Below are 15,783 nucleotides of genomic sequence, written 5' to 3'. Positions count from 1 at the left end.
TAACCATTAAAGAACGAGGCTACGGTGCACTAAGCAGCCCTCTTTATCCGTTAACCACAGGGTTCATTTATTTGGCAACAATAAAAGATCTGGGTGGAAAAGAAAGATCAAGCCCTCAAATCTGTGATATTTGGCAGCTCCAGATACATTTCTGTGTAGCTGGGTTCTTATATTGACCCCTCATCACCATAGTATCTGAGCTCTTCTTAAGAGTAAAAAGCAGAGTGCCTAGCTGTGTTTGTCAGGCTGAGAAATAAAATCATCTTGGCCCGATGCAAAGCCAGTGGAAAAGCTCCTGTTGACTCCAAAGGGCTTTGGATCAGGCCTGTCGTAAGGAATTCGAGTCCTTGTCAAACACATAACTTGTACTCCGATTAAAAATATTTAGCTTCCAGCTTCCCTTTCCCAAGGCATTATGGGATCAATCCAGTTCCCAAAGAACTCAGAAGAAGTCTCTCCATTGACTTTAAAGGGAGCTAAATCAGGCTCTATTCCAAGAAATGCATTTCTCTTGATCTAATCAAAAGCAAGGTTCTTCTTTGTATAGCTGATGTAAACGTAGAGCAACAACTATAATTTTACATTCAGATGGTTAAGCCAGATCATTGTGTCTGGAGTAGCAGAGTGTATTACTGTGATGCTGCCTTCGTATTTGTGAATCGGGCACTGTTCCATGGTCTGTTCTGGATTCACACACTGGAGAATCTTTAATTTTCCATTTGTGTAGCAAGTATCTGCATCTGCCATGGCTTGTGTGGATACAATTTAGGGTTGCTCCTGAGCTTACTGGGAGGTCAAAGCCAGGGATCTTCTGCATCGGTGTTTATTTGTGACTTCTTGTGAATTCCATTTGGCTTTCCAAGCTTCGTCAGGACTGAAGTTGCTTTGCTGAAGGTTATTTGCATCGGTTCACGACTTCGGCAGTGGTGAGGGACATTGTTAAGGTCCTGGTGGATGGGAAGACGTTCGTTTTCCACGAGCCTCAGGAATTCCCGAAGGGTTGTGGCATCGCAGCAAATGGATGGGGGAGCAAAGTGCGACAGCACTGGTAGCCAGGGTTAATTGATTCATAGATATACCTTGTAGCTGTTAGTTCTGAAAAGCAAGGGTTAATTGATTCACAGGTATACCCCTTTTGGCTGTTAGTTATGATGCAGTTATTCAGTAACTGAACACCTGAAAATAAATAATTGTAACAGTTCAGGAAAGTTGCCGCCTATTTTGTGAAATGACTTCTAGGTTTTCCAAGTGGCTTTAACAGAGAGAAAATATGTCAGATTTCACCTAATCAGCTCAATAGAACCAGGGTGACTGAATTTTAGGGACCGTGCGTCATGTTTTCAGTCTCCAGAGGAATGACAGGGTGGAATCTTATTGTGTCTGGATGAAATCCTAAACCTCCTCATTTGTCTCAAGTTTAAATCAGGCTTTTCACTGAAAACTCTCTCAATATTTGATTTGCCTTTGGATGTGGACAATATTTCAGCCCTATCTGAAGGCAAGTTACGCCTGCCCAGTAAAACTATCCAGAGAGCAAAAAAGCGTGAATTCCAAGAGACTTACTTCACTCCAGTAAGACTAACCAGGACCAGTCTTTCTCTTTAGTATCACTGTTGCTGGGCTATACGTACCCCATCATGTCACAATACTAATGCCTGTGTAAAGGCCAGATGCACCACAGCAGTGCTCAGCGCACCCAGGCACAGAGGGACATAGGTGGCTTTACATCATCTTTCCACCACTCCCATTCTGGGGCTGCTGGAGCCTAAACTCGGGCCTCAGAGCTGCTCTCACTTGAGCAAGCAAATAAAATCTCCCAAGGAACCATCCCCCAGCCAGGATTGCCAGAATATATCATGCTCAGGCCCTCCCCAGAAGTGCCACTTTTGCTGTGGTGCCAGGAGCAGTTGGCCTTGGGATGTCAGACCAAAGCCGGCAATCCTCAACTTCTGCCTTCAGGCAGCTTTAAGTTCTCTTCACACTGTGCTAGTCGTGGGGCGAACCGAATGTTGGGGCTGAGACTCTCCTGCCTTTTTCACTGAAAATGGCTGTTCCTTACTTTATTATCAAGGCTCTCTGCAGAAAACATCCCTTCCTTACAGAATGGTGGCTTGCTGGGTCCCCATTCGGATATCTGGTTCACCTGTCCATAACATCTCCTCCATAATATACAACTGCAAGTGGCTTTTCTGTCTGCAAAGCTATAGACAAAAGTATGACGACTTCCTATTGGACTCCTTCACTTTCACTATCAGAAACAACCAAGTGGCAATGGCAGGAAACACACGGCCATTTCATGGTCTTTTTATCTATTCAGTATTAGACAATACACAATACTAATTAGGCAGTAAAGGAGACACACATCACAAGGAGACACACATCACAAGGAGACACACATCAGGAAGGTCTAGATGTACAGAATTGACCTGCACTTGGCTGTGTGATGTCAGGTTTGCTCGGCCTGTCCCTACGTCAGGCTATGGCCTAAACTGTCAGGGAGAAACCAGCTGTATTTCTCACCTGCTCTTTTAGGATAAAAACGCATTAGTTCAATCAATTGATACTGTGTGAGGAACATTGGAAAATGGCAGATGAGTTTGAGTTATTGACATCTAATTCCGAATGACTAGCATATGAAGAACACTAAGGCTACAGAAATAGACTCATTGAAATGTAGGGCTGGAAGGGACCTCAAAAATTCAAGTCCAGCCCCCTGCACTGAAGCAGGACCAACTAAACCTAGACCATCTATCCCTGACCAATGTTTGTCCAACTTGTTCTGAAACACCTCCAATGATTGGGAAGGCGATTACAGAGCTAACTAAAAAGTTTTTCCTAATATCTAACCTACATCTCCCTTGCTGCAGATTAACTCTATTACTTCTTATCCTACCTTCAGTGGACTTGGAGAACAATTGATCACCATCCTCTTTATAAGAGCCTTTAACATATTTGAAGACTGTTCTCAGATCACCCGTCAGTCTGCTTTTCTCAGGATTAAACATGCAGGTTTTTTAACCGTTCCTCATAAGTTAGGTTTTCGAAATCTTTTATTGTTTTTGTTGCTCTTCATTGAACTCTCTCCGGTTTCTCTATATCTTTCATAAAGAATAACAAGGAGTCCAGTGGCTCCTTGTTGTTTTTGTGGATACAGATTAACACAGCTACTGCCTGATACTTTCCTAAAGAATGGCACCCAGAATTGGACACAGTACTCCAAGTGAGGTTTCACCAGTGATAAGTAGAGCAGGACAGATATATCCCTGACTTACCTACAGCACTCCCGTTAATACATCCCAGAATGATATTAACCTTTTTTGCAATTGCATCGCATTGTTGACTTGTATTCAATCTGTGATCCACTATAGCCCCCAGATCCTTCTCAGAAGTACTATGGCATAGCCAGTTATTCCCCATTTTTGTAGTTATGCAACTTTTGACTTTTCCTTCCTAAGTGAAGTACTTCAGACTTGTCTTTATTGAATTTCATCTTGTTGATTTCAGATCAGTTCTCCCATCTGTCATGGTCATTTTGAATTCTAATCCTGTCCTCCAAAGTGCTTGCAACCCTTCTGAGCTTGGTGTCATTTGAAAATTTTATAAGTATACTCTCTACTCCATTATCCAAGTCATAATGAAAATATTGAACAATACTGGACCCAGGATCGATCCCAGTGGGACCCCAGTTGCACAGCAAACCATTAATAACTTCTCTTTGAATATGGTCTTTCAACCAGTTATGCACCCACTGTATAGTAATTTTATCTAAACCACATTTCCCTAGTTTTCTTATGAAAAAGTCATTTGGGACTGTGTCAAAAGCCTTACTAAACTCAAGATTTATTATGTCTACTGCTTTCCTTCCTACCCCTGTCCACTAAGCCAGTAACCCTGTCAAAGAAAGAAATTAGGCAGATTTGGTGTGATTTGTTCTTGACAAACCCACACTGGCTATTCCTATTATCTAAGTGCTTACAAATGGATTGTTTAATAATTTGTTCCAGCATCTTTCCAGGTGTCACAGCTAGGCTGACTGGCCTATAATTTCCCAGGTTCTCTTTGTTCCCAAGAAAATCGATAACAAAAGTGGCCGTAGACTTGGACAGTGCGGTTACCCAGGGGCAATGTGCATAGGTTTTGATAAGGAACTAAACTTTCAGCTCAGCTGGTGTAAACTGGCATAGCTTACTGAAGTCAAAGGAGCTCCTCTGATGTACACCAACTGCAGATCCAGCCTTTAGAACTCTTCGAGGGAACCTCCTCAATTGTACCTAAAAAACCTTATGGGTAAGTACACACCAACATTTCATTTTGACTACTGCATGTTAGTGGAATCCTTTGTAGCCAAATATGTCACAGTGCTTTACGAGCATAGGCCTGATAAAACCTCTGCTACAATTTACAGTCCAATTTACGGCCTCTCCAGTGCTTCTGCTGCAACAGTGGCGATCTGCATTGCCCTTTATGTAGGGCTAAGGCTTGATAGCATAAAGCTAGCCCTCAGTATTAGTGAGACTCCACGTTCTCATTCATAATAAAATGACAGTTAAATCAATCTTTGTATTAGTTGTTTTTCACTTGGTTTCAAATTGTCTTTTTGTTGGATTATATATTATCATATGCAATAAAAAGTTAAAATGGAAATACAATGTTCTGATGTTATCAAAACAAAATCTTTCAAATGAACTGAAATTATTTCCCCCGTGCTGCCCCCCGCCCCCCAGCTTTCCTTTGCAGAAAATGTCAGCATTTTCAGGTTTTGCTCCAATTCAGACCAAAGCCAAATTTTGAGATCCCTCATGAAATGAGGCATCCGTCCTGCGCACAGCTCATTGAGAGCATTGTGTAAACATACTTGACAATGGAAAGTTCAACGGTTTATGCGTTTGCTCTGCCTCACAACATGAGCCAAATGCAATGATGATGCAAAAGGTGGGGGATGTTAGCTGTCAGTTACGGTGAGTGTCAGTGACCTAACCATGGACTGTTCCTTTGCACTGATTCCGTACTCTGTATAGACCAAATTCGCACCTGGTGTAAGCAGGCCTACTTCCCACCAAAGGGGCCAAACTCAGCTTGCAAGTACATCACTGCAAATCTAGAGTATCTCTATAGAGGTTGGTAGATAATATCAGTTACACTAATGTAATCACATTCAGTGCTGAGGAATAACGCCTGGTATCCATTGGTGTCAATGAGGTGAAAATTGGACTCCGTTGAATTACTCTCTTATGATACCAGTGTAAATCCAGTTATGGGCCAGTAGAATCATGCCAGTTTAGTCGGAAGGGAGGCAACTGTGCAGACAGCTAAATAGAGCTTACTCTTTCTTACACCCTCCTGTGTCACTCTTCTTGTTCTTCCCCCCTTCCTCCATGTTAGTGACCGATGCAAAGCCCATTGAAGTAAATGGGGATCTCTCCACTGAATTCAGTGGGCTTTAGAACAGGCCCTGAGTATATAAGTTCCATTCATTTTGCTCTTCCAGTGAATGGCAAAATTACCTATGTGGGTTTTTATACCACCCTTAGCACTATGGTATCAGAATGGCTGTGCAAGTTCCAGTACTTTTCTCCGTTTACACAAGTCTGTAACTGGTAACACTGGTAGCACTGCTGGGGAGTTTGACCCATTGTCTACAATCTTTGAAATATCAAGCTCAGTTGCATAGGCAATATAGAGGAAAAGGAATGTCTGTGTTATAAGGGGCGCAACGTTGCAGACTTCAAAGGTTCAAATATTTAGCTTCTGTAGCTTCTTAAATATTGTCACCTGGGTGTCTCGAAAGCTTGCTTAGACTGCACCCAATACATCAAGATAAATGCATGCTTTGATCTGCGTGATAAAAACAACCGCTTTTCTACATGTAAATGTTTATGAACTTGTGGGAAATTATGTCTCTGCCAGAATTTAAAATAAAAAGATTCAAGGAGTTTGCTTTATATTTGCCCTCTGCAGTTTTCTATTACATTTCTGTAACCCAATGGGGTTTTCAGGGACGGCTCATGGTGTTGTACTTACCAGGGAAATATATATTAAGCTGTTGCAATCTAAAGGAGAAAGTTCCTATTAACTTTCTATTAAAAAGTAGGTGATGTGAATAAATAGACGAGGTACCTGGATGGTTACTCTATTAAAACATTGAACTTATATAGCTACTTCCATCCAACTCCACGGAGCCCAAAGCACTTTCTGGCCAGATTCAGCAAATAGTAGTAGTTGTGAAGTAGAATACGCCTCAGGGTGAGTAGGGGTGGCAGAATCTAACCTTTCATGATCTAGACTTCACTGTTAGGCACAGCCATGAGCACTCGGCAGTGCATTGAACTGAACCAATCCAGGAGTAGCCCCAGAAGCAGACACCATGTGACCAACTAGCAAAAGCCCAAATGTAAATGCAGTTAAACTGGTAAAAAAAAAAAAGTCCTTCTCCTGATATAGCTTATTATATTCCAGGGAACTGGTAGAAACTATACCAGCAAGAGAATTCTTTGGCTGGTATACTCTATGCCTACACTAAGGCGGTTTGCCAGGATAGCTATATCAACAAACCCTTTACAGTTCAAACAAGGCCTCAGAGATGCATTCTTTGGGCAAACTCCCTTCCTTGTTTTCTCCTTGCTCCAGGGGGTAGTAATTTACTGCTGGCTTTTACCAGAAGAAATTTACAACATCCTTTACATCACCCAGCCGCACTGGCTGGCAAGTGGAGCCAAGTCTCCACCCATTCCCCACTCACCTGCTCTGGGGAGCAGGAAAACCTCATAGCCCCACTTACTTCTGCATCCCTGCATTAAGAGTGTAGCAGTCTAAGGGGGTTTCTCACTCCCTTGCACAGGCACTTAGGCCAAGTCACAATTAGGCCCTGGATTAAGTCTCAGAACACTCATCTGAGGCAGGTAAAAAGTATTATCCCCATTTAATGGATAGGGCAGTATAAACTGAGGCAGAGAGGTGTCACTGGTCAGTGACTTACCCAACCTTCCCTTGTGAGTTGAAGAGAGAACCCATTTGTGACCCCTAACCCACTGCTCTAACAGACCTTATTCCCTCCTCGTCCTTTCAGCATATCTTCTTTGATTAAGAAAGGCACTGATTTTGTTTAGAACTGGTGTAGCTGGGTCTGCATGTTGTCCTGCAGAAATGGACCTTGAGAGAAGCTTCTTTGCTTCAGTCATTTGGCGTCTATCAGTGGCATCAACATGTAAAATAATGGAACAAAAGTCTTATTTTAGTAAGCTGGTGTGAACGGCTGAAAGGTTGTACTGTTTTCTCTCTGTCTCTTTTTATTTCGGTTTTATTTTTGCTGGTTTATTTCTTAAGGTCCATGTCTAAAACAAGCAGGCTTTTTTCGTTAGTATTCTCAACGGATTTAAAAAAGAGAGAGAGACAGACCTATAGAGCCAAAAACGAAATAGAGAATCCAAGTAGAGAGGTATGCGTTATTGGACAAGTGTTTAATTTATGGAATTTGGCCGGCAGAACAAGTGTTTGAAATGGACTTCAATAAGTGTAGCTCTTAGTGTAAATGTGGCTTGTAAAGTTGTTTTACAATCTGCCTTGCAGAGCAGTCAACGCCTCATGGAAAACGCTGAAAAACATTCTATTGAGCAGCGATGCTGTTTATATTTCATATTTTCTCTATTTGTTTTCCCTTTGGTTTTCTAACTAAGACCATATGCAGAAAACAGGATCTTTGTGCCTTAAAATATCCACTCGGCCCTGCTACTTTATTCATAAAGAATATCTAGCCGCTAGAAAATACTTTGTACCTTCCACAGCTCTGTTCAAATAGTAACTAATTAAGCCTTGTTCTATTCCCTGTTTCCTGCCCTGACCTTGGGCAAGCCACTTCGTTTCTCTGTGCCTCAGTTGTCCATCTGTAAATGTGGATAATGGCACTTCCCCACCTTCCCTGGGCTGAAGTTAGGATAAAAATATTACAGGATTCTGAGGCTATGGTTGTGAGATACCACAGCTGAGGTGTCAAAACCAAAACTTCTATCAGAAACGTGTCGGTCTCAACTAAATGTTTTTGTTAGGAAAATTCAGGTGCAGGAATGAGGAGGGGGACACATAGCCAGACTGACTAGCCCACCCCAGAATATTCAAGCGTCTGATGCACTCACCCGGCTGTAGGAGACCTAAGTTCAAGTCCCTGCTCTGAAGCAGGAGATGAGTGCTCAGATCACTTGGCTGTAGAGTCAGTCTCTCCTGTTGCAGCTGTTCCAATGTGTGTAAATAACTAAATATCCGTTGAGCCAGAAAGACTCTGAGTATGTCTACACTGGAATAAAAGACCCGGGTCAGTGGACGCAAGCTGCGGGGCTAAATATTGCTGTGTAGATGTTTGGGCTCAGGGCATAGGTGCCGACTCTGTGGGTGCTCTGGGGCTGGAGCACCCATGGGGAAAAATTAGTGGGTGCTCTGCACCCACCGGCAGCTAAGCTCCCCTCACCCCCTGTCCCACCTCCTCTTCCTCCCCTGAGCGTGCCGCATCCCTGTTCCTCTGCCTACCTCCCAGCGTTTCCTGCCCGGCCACCACCAAACAGCTGTTTGGCAGCGTTAGCACACTCCGGGAGGAGGGGGAGGAGCGGGAACATGGCACGCTCAGGGGAGGAGGCGGGGAAGAGGCGGGGCTGGGGCGGGGATTTGGGGAAGGAGTTGGACTCTTAGCAGGGAGGGATTGGAGTGGGGGCAGGGAAGGGGTGGGAAGAAGCAGGGCCTCATGGAAGGGGTGGAGTGGGGGTGGGGCCAGGGGCAGAGGGAGGGGTCGAGCACCCATGGGAAAGAGGGGAAGTCGGCGCCTATGACTCAGGGACCCTCACCCCTCATGGGGTCCCAGAACTCGGGTTCCAGCCCAACTCTGAACATCTACATAGCAATTTTACAGCCCAGCAGTCCGAGCCCTGCAAGCACCAATCAGCCGACCTTAGTTGCTGTGTAGACATACCCTCTGTGACCCAATGGTTAGGACACTCGTGTGGTCTCTGGGAAACCCAAGTCCAAGGCCTGGCTCTGATTCAGGCAGAACCAGGACTTGAATAAGAGTAGAGACACCACTCTTGGTCTCCCAGGTGTGTGCCTTTACCCCCAGGCTATTTGCTATTCTGGGCATCTCTTGTTTTTTTGCACAAAACATTTCCAGAGGTCTTGGTTTTGTTCCAGTGGAGCACAAAAAACAAACATCGAAGCCTCAACATTTCTCACAAAACAGAATCCTTCTTTTCCAGCCAGCCTTTCTCTGATAGTCATATTTAGCCACCCAAGTTAAAACGGCCTGGTTCCAAACTCTGACGGGTGGCATTTGTCCTTATACAGACATGCCAGGGTAGCTTTGCTACATGGGTTTATTTAATGCCGCTTGTAGGAAACAAGCTCAGTTTTTTAGTTTAAGAGCTGTCACTAATCATTTTGTACCCTCTTGCTGTGATTGCATTGCACTCAGCTCCAGTAGCTATTTTGAAAGTCTCTTTTTTGTTCATTTATTTCCAGTGTCACAAACCAATCTGTTGTAGAGCCTTACTTCGTAGATTCATTATGACTCAGCCAAGCACTCTGTCGCTGTACTGGAACTTTGCCCTCCAGCTGTGCACTCATGAATTTTGCTTGCTTTTGTTTTCCTTTGCAATTTGTGCTGAAAGCAGCACCTTTTTACAAAATGCTTTCATTCACCACGTCCCTTGAACTCAGCACTTTTTTTTGTCATGGTGTCCACATTTTAGGTGTTACTAACTCCCATGATTTTATCATGAGTCTTATGATATTTTTGAATCCCCAGCTCTTGGAGTCAGGTGATTACACAAGAATCTCATTATAAATAAAGTAAGTTTTCTAGTTCTCATGGGTGCAGAGAAAAGATTGAAAACATGATCTCTTAAGGCTCAGATATCAGTAGGTGAATAAAAAGAACCCAGCATTTATTATTTTGTAAAATTGCATGATTTACGGGCCTATCTCGTGATTTTAGGTGTCCTGACTCGTGATTTTTGAAAGCTTGGGATCGACAATACTGTTTGTTGTAGAGAAAAGCCATTTGTTCGCTCTTGTGTTCTTCCTTAATGCCTTGTTATGTCATTTTAATTGAATGAACTTCATTACTTTTACTTTCGTTAACACTTTCGTGAGGGAAACACAGTTTTCATGGGCTCTCCAAATAGCCTGCTGTTCTCTGCTAAATCTCCCAGTAGCCCCCATTTTGACCTGGTAATCATTTACACCACAAATGATCCGATTTCTAATTAGTCCATTTTTAACTGTTCAAATTCCACATGACTTAGCTTTATTATGTAATAGTTCTGTAGCATAATGTTCAACCATCTTATCTGGCTTGTTGGGAAAAAGCAGTGACATTCCTGCGTGGGTCACAATATTTAAAATTGTGAATAATTTATCTAGCTGTGAATAATGCATCCCCTGGGATGCTTCTGCTGCAACATATTGCAGTTTGCCAGTGTCTCTGGGTCTGCCCTGCGTTGTAATATGGAGAATTTCACATTCTCTGAGTTCTCTTCAGCACCATTTCCTTCCAGGAAAAGTTAGAAACTCTACAGTCATCTCTCAGTTCTGTCCTAGGTTCCCTTCTAGAGGAAGAGAATCGTGTGGTTTCATTTGCTCTATTTTGGGACTGAGTTTCATTTTGACATGATGTAATAAAAAGATGACACAGAAATGCTGGGAAGAGACTCATTTTTATTTCTTGGCCTCAGACACCCGACATAGTTGCATAGAGGGAAGATGGTCTGGTGGTTTGGCCATTAGCCAGGGACTTTAGAGACATAGGTTCCATTTCTGACCCTGCCACTGACTTCCTGTGTGACCTTGGGCCAGTCACTTAAAGCCTGTTTTGCTGTTTCTCAGGTGTAAAATGGGAAGGAAAGCACTACCCCACAGTGGTGTTGTGAGGATAAATTCATTAGAATGATTGAGAGGTGCTCAGATACCATGGTAATGGGACAGGTTAGATGTGACAGGTCAGTATTCACTGGCTCCATAGGCTGGCTGCAATCTTCCACATGGTGCATCCACATTAGTAGTAAAGGGATTTGTGAGTTTCTGGTAGTGTACCTTACACTAGGATATATCACAGTGCCTGGCAAGCCTCAGAAGTCCCATTCTCTTTGGATTAAGGACCTCATGTCCTGGAGGCTCATCTGAAACATTTATACCTGCAAACCATGGCTGGAAAGTCTGGACAGAATAGCCTTATCCAGAGATTTCCAGCACTTCGTGCTTCTGAATGGACTTGCAATACCACAAATGCAGCCTGAACGGTGACGTTTTTACTGCTGTTGGAACCACGCTGGGCAGAGACATGCCAATCTGAACAATAATGAGGTTTGGTTTGTGTGGGCGATGGCTTTAGGCAGCTGTTGTTTTGGCTAAACCTCTCCCTAGTAGTTAGGCTCATCGGAGGGCTCTTCTGGGAAAAGGCATTAGCAACAAAAATTGTGTGATAGATATTTATCTTTGACATGTACAATGCCTACAAGACACAAGCCTATATTAATTATGTTGTGGGGGGACAACCTCGGTGATGTGCCCTCTTTTGGATTGTCCAGTGTCTCTTCTCTGCAGCTGCCCTCTAGACCAGGGGTTCTCAACCTTTTTCTTTCTGAGGCTCCTCTCAACATGCTAGAAAAACTCCAGGGCCCAACGGGGGGGAAGAGACTCAGGGATCTGTCCAGAGGTGGGACTCTTGGGCATAGGCATAGTTTGACTTCTATTTTGGGGGGACAAGGGCCAGCAGGGCTCAGGCCAGCTCTGCACAGCAGGGTCCAGGTAGGGAACTCCACTTCCACCCTGACTTACCTCAGCAGGCCACCCACCTGTCTGGGGTTGTGTGCTGATGGCTGGTCCTTGAGGGCTCTGCCGGCCCTGGAGCCGGGTCCCCGCCTGGGCAGCTGACTGGCTTTATGAGCAGTCAAAGAGGGCTGGGAGCTGAGGAGCAGCTGCAACCCTGGGCACCAGCAGCAGACGGGGGAATGCCACGGCTGCCCACTCCATGACACCACTAGTCAGAGAAGCAGCTGCCCCTCACTGCCTGGCTCTGGCTTCCCACCTATGATCTGGTCAGAGGGGGGCTGAGGGAGAGGAGGAGGTGAGGGGATAGAGCTTCCCCCAGGACTGCCCCACTCTGGGTAAGGCACTGCAGTTTGGGGGGGCAACACCCTCATGCCCCCTCAACTCTGCCAATGGGCTCAGGGCTTTAGCCCCCCTGCTCCTGGCTTCAGCGGAAGGGTGGGAGGGAACTCAGGGTTTTAGCTTCCTGCTGCTCCCGGCTTCAGTGGGTGGGAGGAGAGCTTGGGGTTTCAGCCCATCGCCGCTCCCAGCTTCAGCCCCGTGTGGGGACATCAGGGATGGGGCTTCAGCCCCGTGCCGCTCCCAGCTTCAGCCCCACAGTGGGCACCGGAGATTGGGGTCTCAGTGGTGGGGCCCCATAGTCCCCCTGAAAGGGCTCACGGACCCCCAGGGGGCCACAGACCACAGGTTGAGAACCGCTGCTCTAGATTAAAAGGGACTGAGTCTTCACTGGGATTTGGCCCCTTTACACTGTTCCTGGATGTAAACACAGCAGATCTTGCCACCAACACATCCCTGCAGCATAGGGGACAAGTGGAGGATGTGGCTGGAGAAAAGGGGTCTGTCCCTACTCGACAGCTGGTTTTGTCTGTCAGATTGTCCTGGCTATTGGGTCCATAAACAGCCAACCGCAGATTACAGTAGTTGAGGATACTCTAATTTGTACTAAGGATTGACTCAACCCCAGGCCAGCCCAAGATTACAGAGAGACGCTCCCTCCTTCCACTCCCAGGTCTTGTGCTAAGTGGACTTTGGCTGGACAGGGGAATAAAGCCTTAAACTCTTCAAGGCAGCGAGCCGTTGTAGAGCAGGAATAGGATTTGGGCGTTCCTGCCACTCACTTGCCAGCTCCTTTTTCCACATCGCACTGCTCATTTTATAATCTGCCTGATCTTCATTTACCTTGAAGGGCTGCTGAGGCAGGTAGATTAGCCTTTCTGCAAATTGAGGGTTGTTTTTTTAACAAGTTCTACAGTTATTTAATTATGTTGCTTACAACAAGCCCCAGGCCAAATGAAGGTCATTAAGTTACGCACAATCCTGATGCTATGTTTGCAAGCTGTCACAAGAGGGAGCTAGAGCATCAGAGACAGACCTTTGCAATACACTTCCAGTCCCACATTGAATATTGGCATTTTCCTAGAGGTGGATAAATAGGCTGATATTCCGATGCCTTGGTCTTATTATTAGAATATGCAGACCCACAAATATTTTTATCATTTACTATTTCCCCTCCCCATGCAATATCCCTTTCTCCAGCTGTGTCTGAGGCCTGATTTCCCCCTTACGTAGACACATGGACCTAGACTTGTTTAATGGAAGTGCAAAAATGAAATCATCCTCTTGCATGCTAAGTGCATAAGTATCAAAGGGCACCCGACGGTGGGGCCCGCACGCCACAAAGCCAAGGATAACAAACTTGGTCAATAACACTGGTCTACAATTTTTGAGAAGTCGTCTGCTTCAGAGAAAAAATGTGCTATTTATTATGTATTTTGATGTGCTGAATTCAAATATGACAATTAAAACAACTGATTGGCTACTGTTTCTAAGGTATTTAAGTTTTTACATTTTATGTCTATGTATATTGTGTAGATAGTAGAGTTTTAATCATAAATTGTAAACCTAGGTCTTGTCATGTGTTTATGGTTGCTTTACATGATAATATTTCCCCTGTGCTGTTTATGTAACACTTTAAAAATCAGCAAAAGAGTTATATAAATAAAATTTATTATGAAACAAAAGGCAAAAAACTATTATGTACATAGTTTAGTCCTATTCATTGTCTACTCGGCGCTTCTTGGCTTGTCTCTTGTATTCATTAAATGGAGCATCTCTGCCTTACTCTTGGGTAGTTCCAAATCCCTGACAAGGTCATTCAGTTCACCTTGTGTTATGAGGTGTGGTTCAGAGGAGGAGGATGGGAGAAAACCTGGTCCTGAACCATCAATGTCACAGGACCCACAAGTTTCATCCTCTTCCTCTTCCTCGTCTGACTCAAGTGAGAATGATTCTGGTGCATCAAGAACCGGAAGTCCTTCTCCGTGGGGTACTGGGCGTATAGCTGATGGAATGTTTGGATAATGCACAGTCCACTTTTTCTTCTTTGACACACCTTTCCCAACTGGAGTCACCATGCAGAAATAACAATTGCTGGTATGATCTGTTGGCTCTCTCCAAATCATTGGCACTGCAAAAGGCATAGATTTCCTTTTCCTGTTCAACCACTGGCGAAGATTTATTGCACAAGTGTTGCAGCATATGTGTGGGGCCCACCTCTTGTCCTGATCTCCAATTTTGCAACCAAAATAAAGGTGATAGGCTTTCTTAACCATAGTGGTTATACTGCGCTTTTGTGATGCAAAAGTCACTTCACCACAAACATAGCAGAAGTTATCTGCACTGTTCACACAAGTACAAGGCATCTCTGCTCACTTTGGCTAAACAGAAATGTGTCCCTTTGCAAAATCAAACACTGACAAATAAGAGAGCACGACACTGTATGATTTCTAGAGCTGATATAGGGCCATTTGTTCAGCAGAGTGATGTAAGCTTCGTTATGATTGCATCATCCATGACTTCTAGGAATAACATGATGCAATTCATATCATGTATGACGCAATACCAGCTTCAGATTGTATCATTCATTGTTTTGCCTAAAAAGCAAGTACTGTCCAAACCCAGTCATAGATTTATTCATAGATCCAGTCAAAATGTATTTTAGTCATTTCTGGTTTAAATTGAGATCCCTTCCCTTTATAACTCACTTATCCTCCGCCATTCCCAAGTCAAGGGTCGTATATACTGACCCAATAGCATATCTTGAAAACTAGAGCCAATCAACAATTTTAAGCATCATTTTCGTTCTCAGTGACCCAAAATTAGTAAAGTTTGACTACATTTATTTCAGAAGCATTTTGGCTGTAGAGCAGTGTAATTGGAAACCTTGCAGCCCAGCGAAAGAGAGGATGAAGCATGAAACTCCTGTGGAGGGGGTGTGAGAAAGCATTTGCAGAGGCACGAAAATCCAGCATTAGAAAGTGGTGTAGGCAGCCTGTCGAGGGATTAGAGCAGAGATCGGGGCTTTCAGGACTCTTGAGGGCTACACATAAAGTTGTATCGGTGTGATTTAAAACCATTTTAGTTAAATTGGTTTGATTTCATGTGTGGACACCCTTAAATCCATTCAAATCTGGCTTATATTGGTTTCACTCACCCCTGTGAATTCGCTAGTTTTAAGCCATTGTAAGTGTGCCCCCACACAGAAGTTTGCACCCATTTAATAAAACCAGTTTAATTTTAAACCAATGCAAGTTTGCGTGGAGACAAGCCCCGGAGTTGTATTCTTGTTTCTACCACTGACTCGCAGCCTGACCTTGAACCTCTCTTCTCCCTTCTCTGAAATTCCGGCTTCACAAGGGATTTGTGAGGCTTGTTGTATTCGTTTAGATGGAATAAATGGGTCAAAGGGGTTGATATAACCCAGTCACTGTCCAACATTAAACAGTGTTAAACAAGGTTTAGGGTTTGATATAGAGACCTGAGCCTGCTTAGTACCATGGCAAGCCCACCATTAAAAATCCATGTAACCTTTTATTAAAGATACAGAAAAGAAGGAAAAACAGTTAAAGTATTTGAAATGTAAAATATTAAATAGAGTTTACATTTGAACAACATCCCTTGTTCTCTTTCCCTTTAGCT

At 44.0% G+C, this 15,783-nt stretch overlaps 1 protein-coding gene across 9 annotated transcripts in view; it reads left to right on the top strand.

Annotated features, from left to right (window-relative positions):
- Nucleotides 1-15,783, top strand: part of LOC128839830 (urea transporter 2-like) — a 419,837-nt gene that overhangs the window by 353,156 nt on the left and 50,898 nt on the right. The window contains exon 1 of one of the 9 annotated variants that reach the window (XM_054033133.1): nucleotides 4,217-4,287. The exons of the other annotated variants lie outside the window; for them this stretch is intronic. The gene's annotated coding sequence lies outside the window, so the exon portion shown is untranslated. Of the gene's footprint in view, nucleotides 1-4,216; nucleotides 4,288-15,783 lie in introns of those variants that run through there. 9 annotated transcript variants of the gene reach the window in all.

Source organism: Malaclemys terrapin, chromosome 6 (genome assembly GCF_027887155.1).
Source record: "Malaclemys terrapin pileata isolate rMalTer1 chromosome 6, rMalTer1.hap1, whole genome shotgun sequence".
NCBI lineage: Eukaryota > Metazoa > Chordata > Testudines > Emydidae > Malaclemys > Malaclemys terrapin.
The sequence above is the reverse complement of the archived record's forward strand: the minus strand, read 5'-3'. Positions and strand labels throughout refer to the sequence as shown.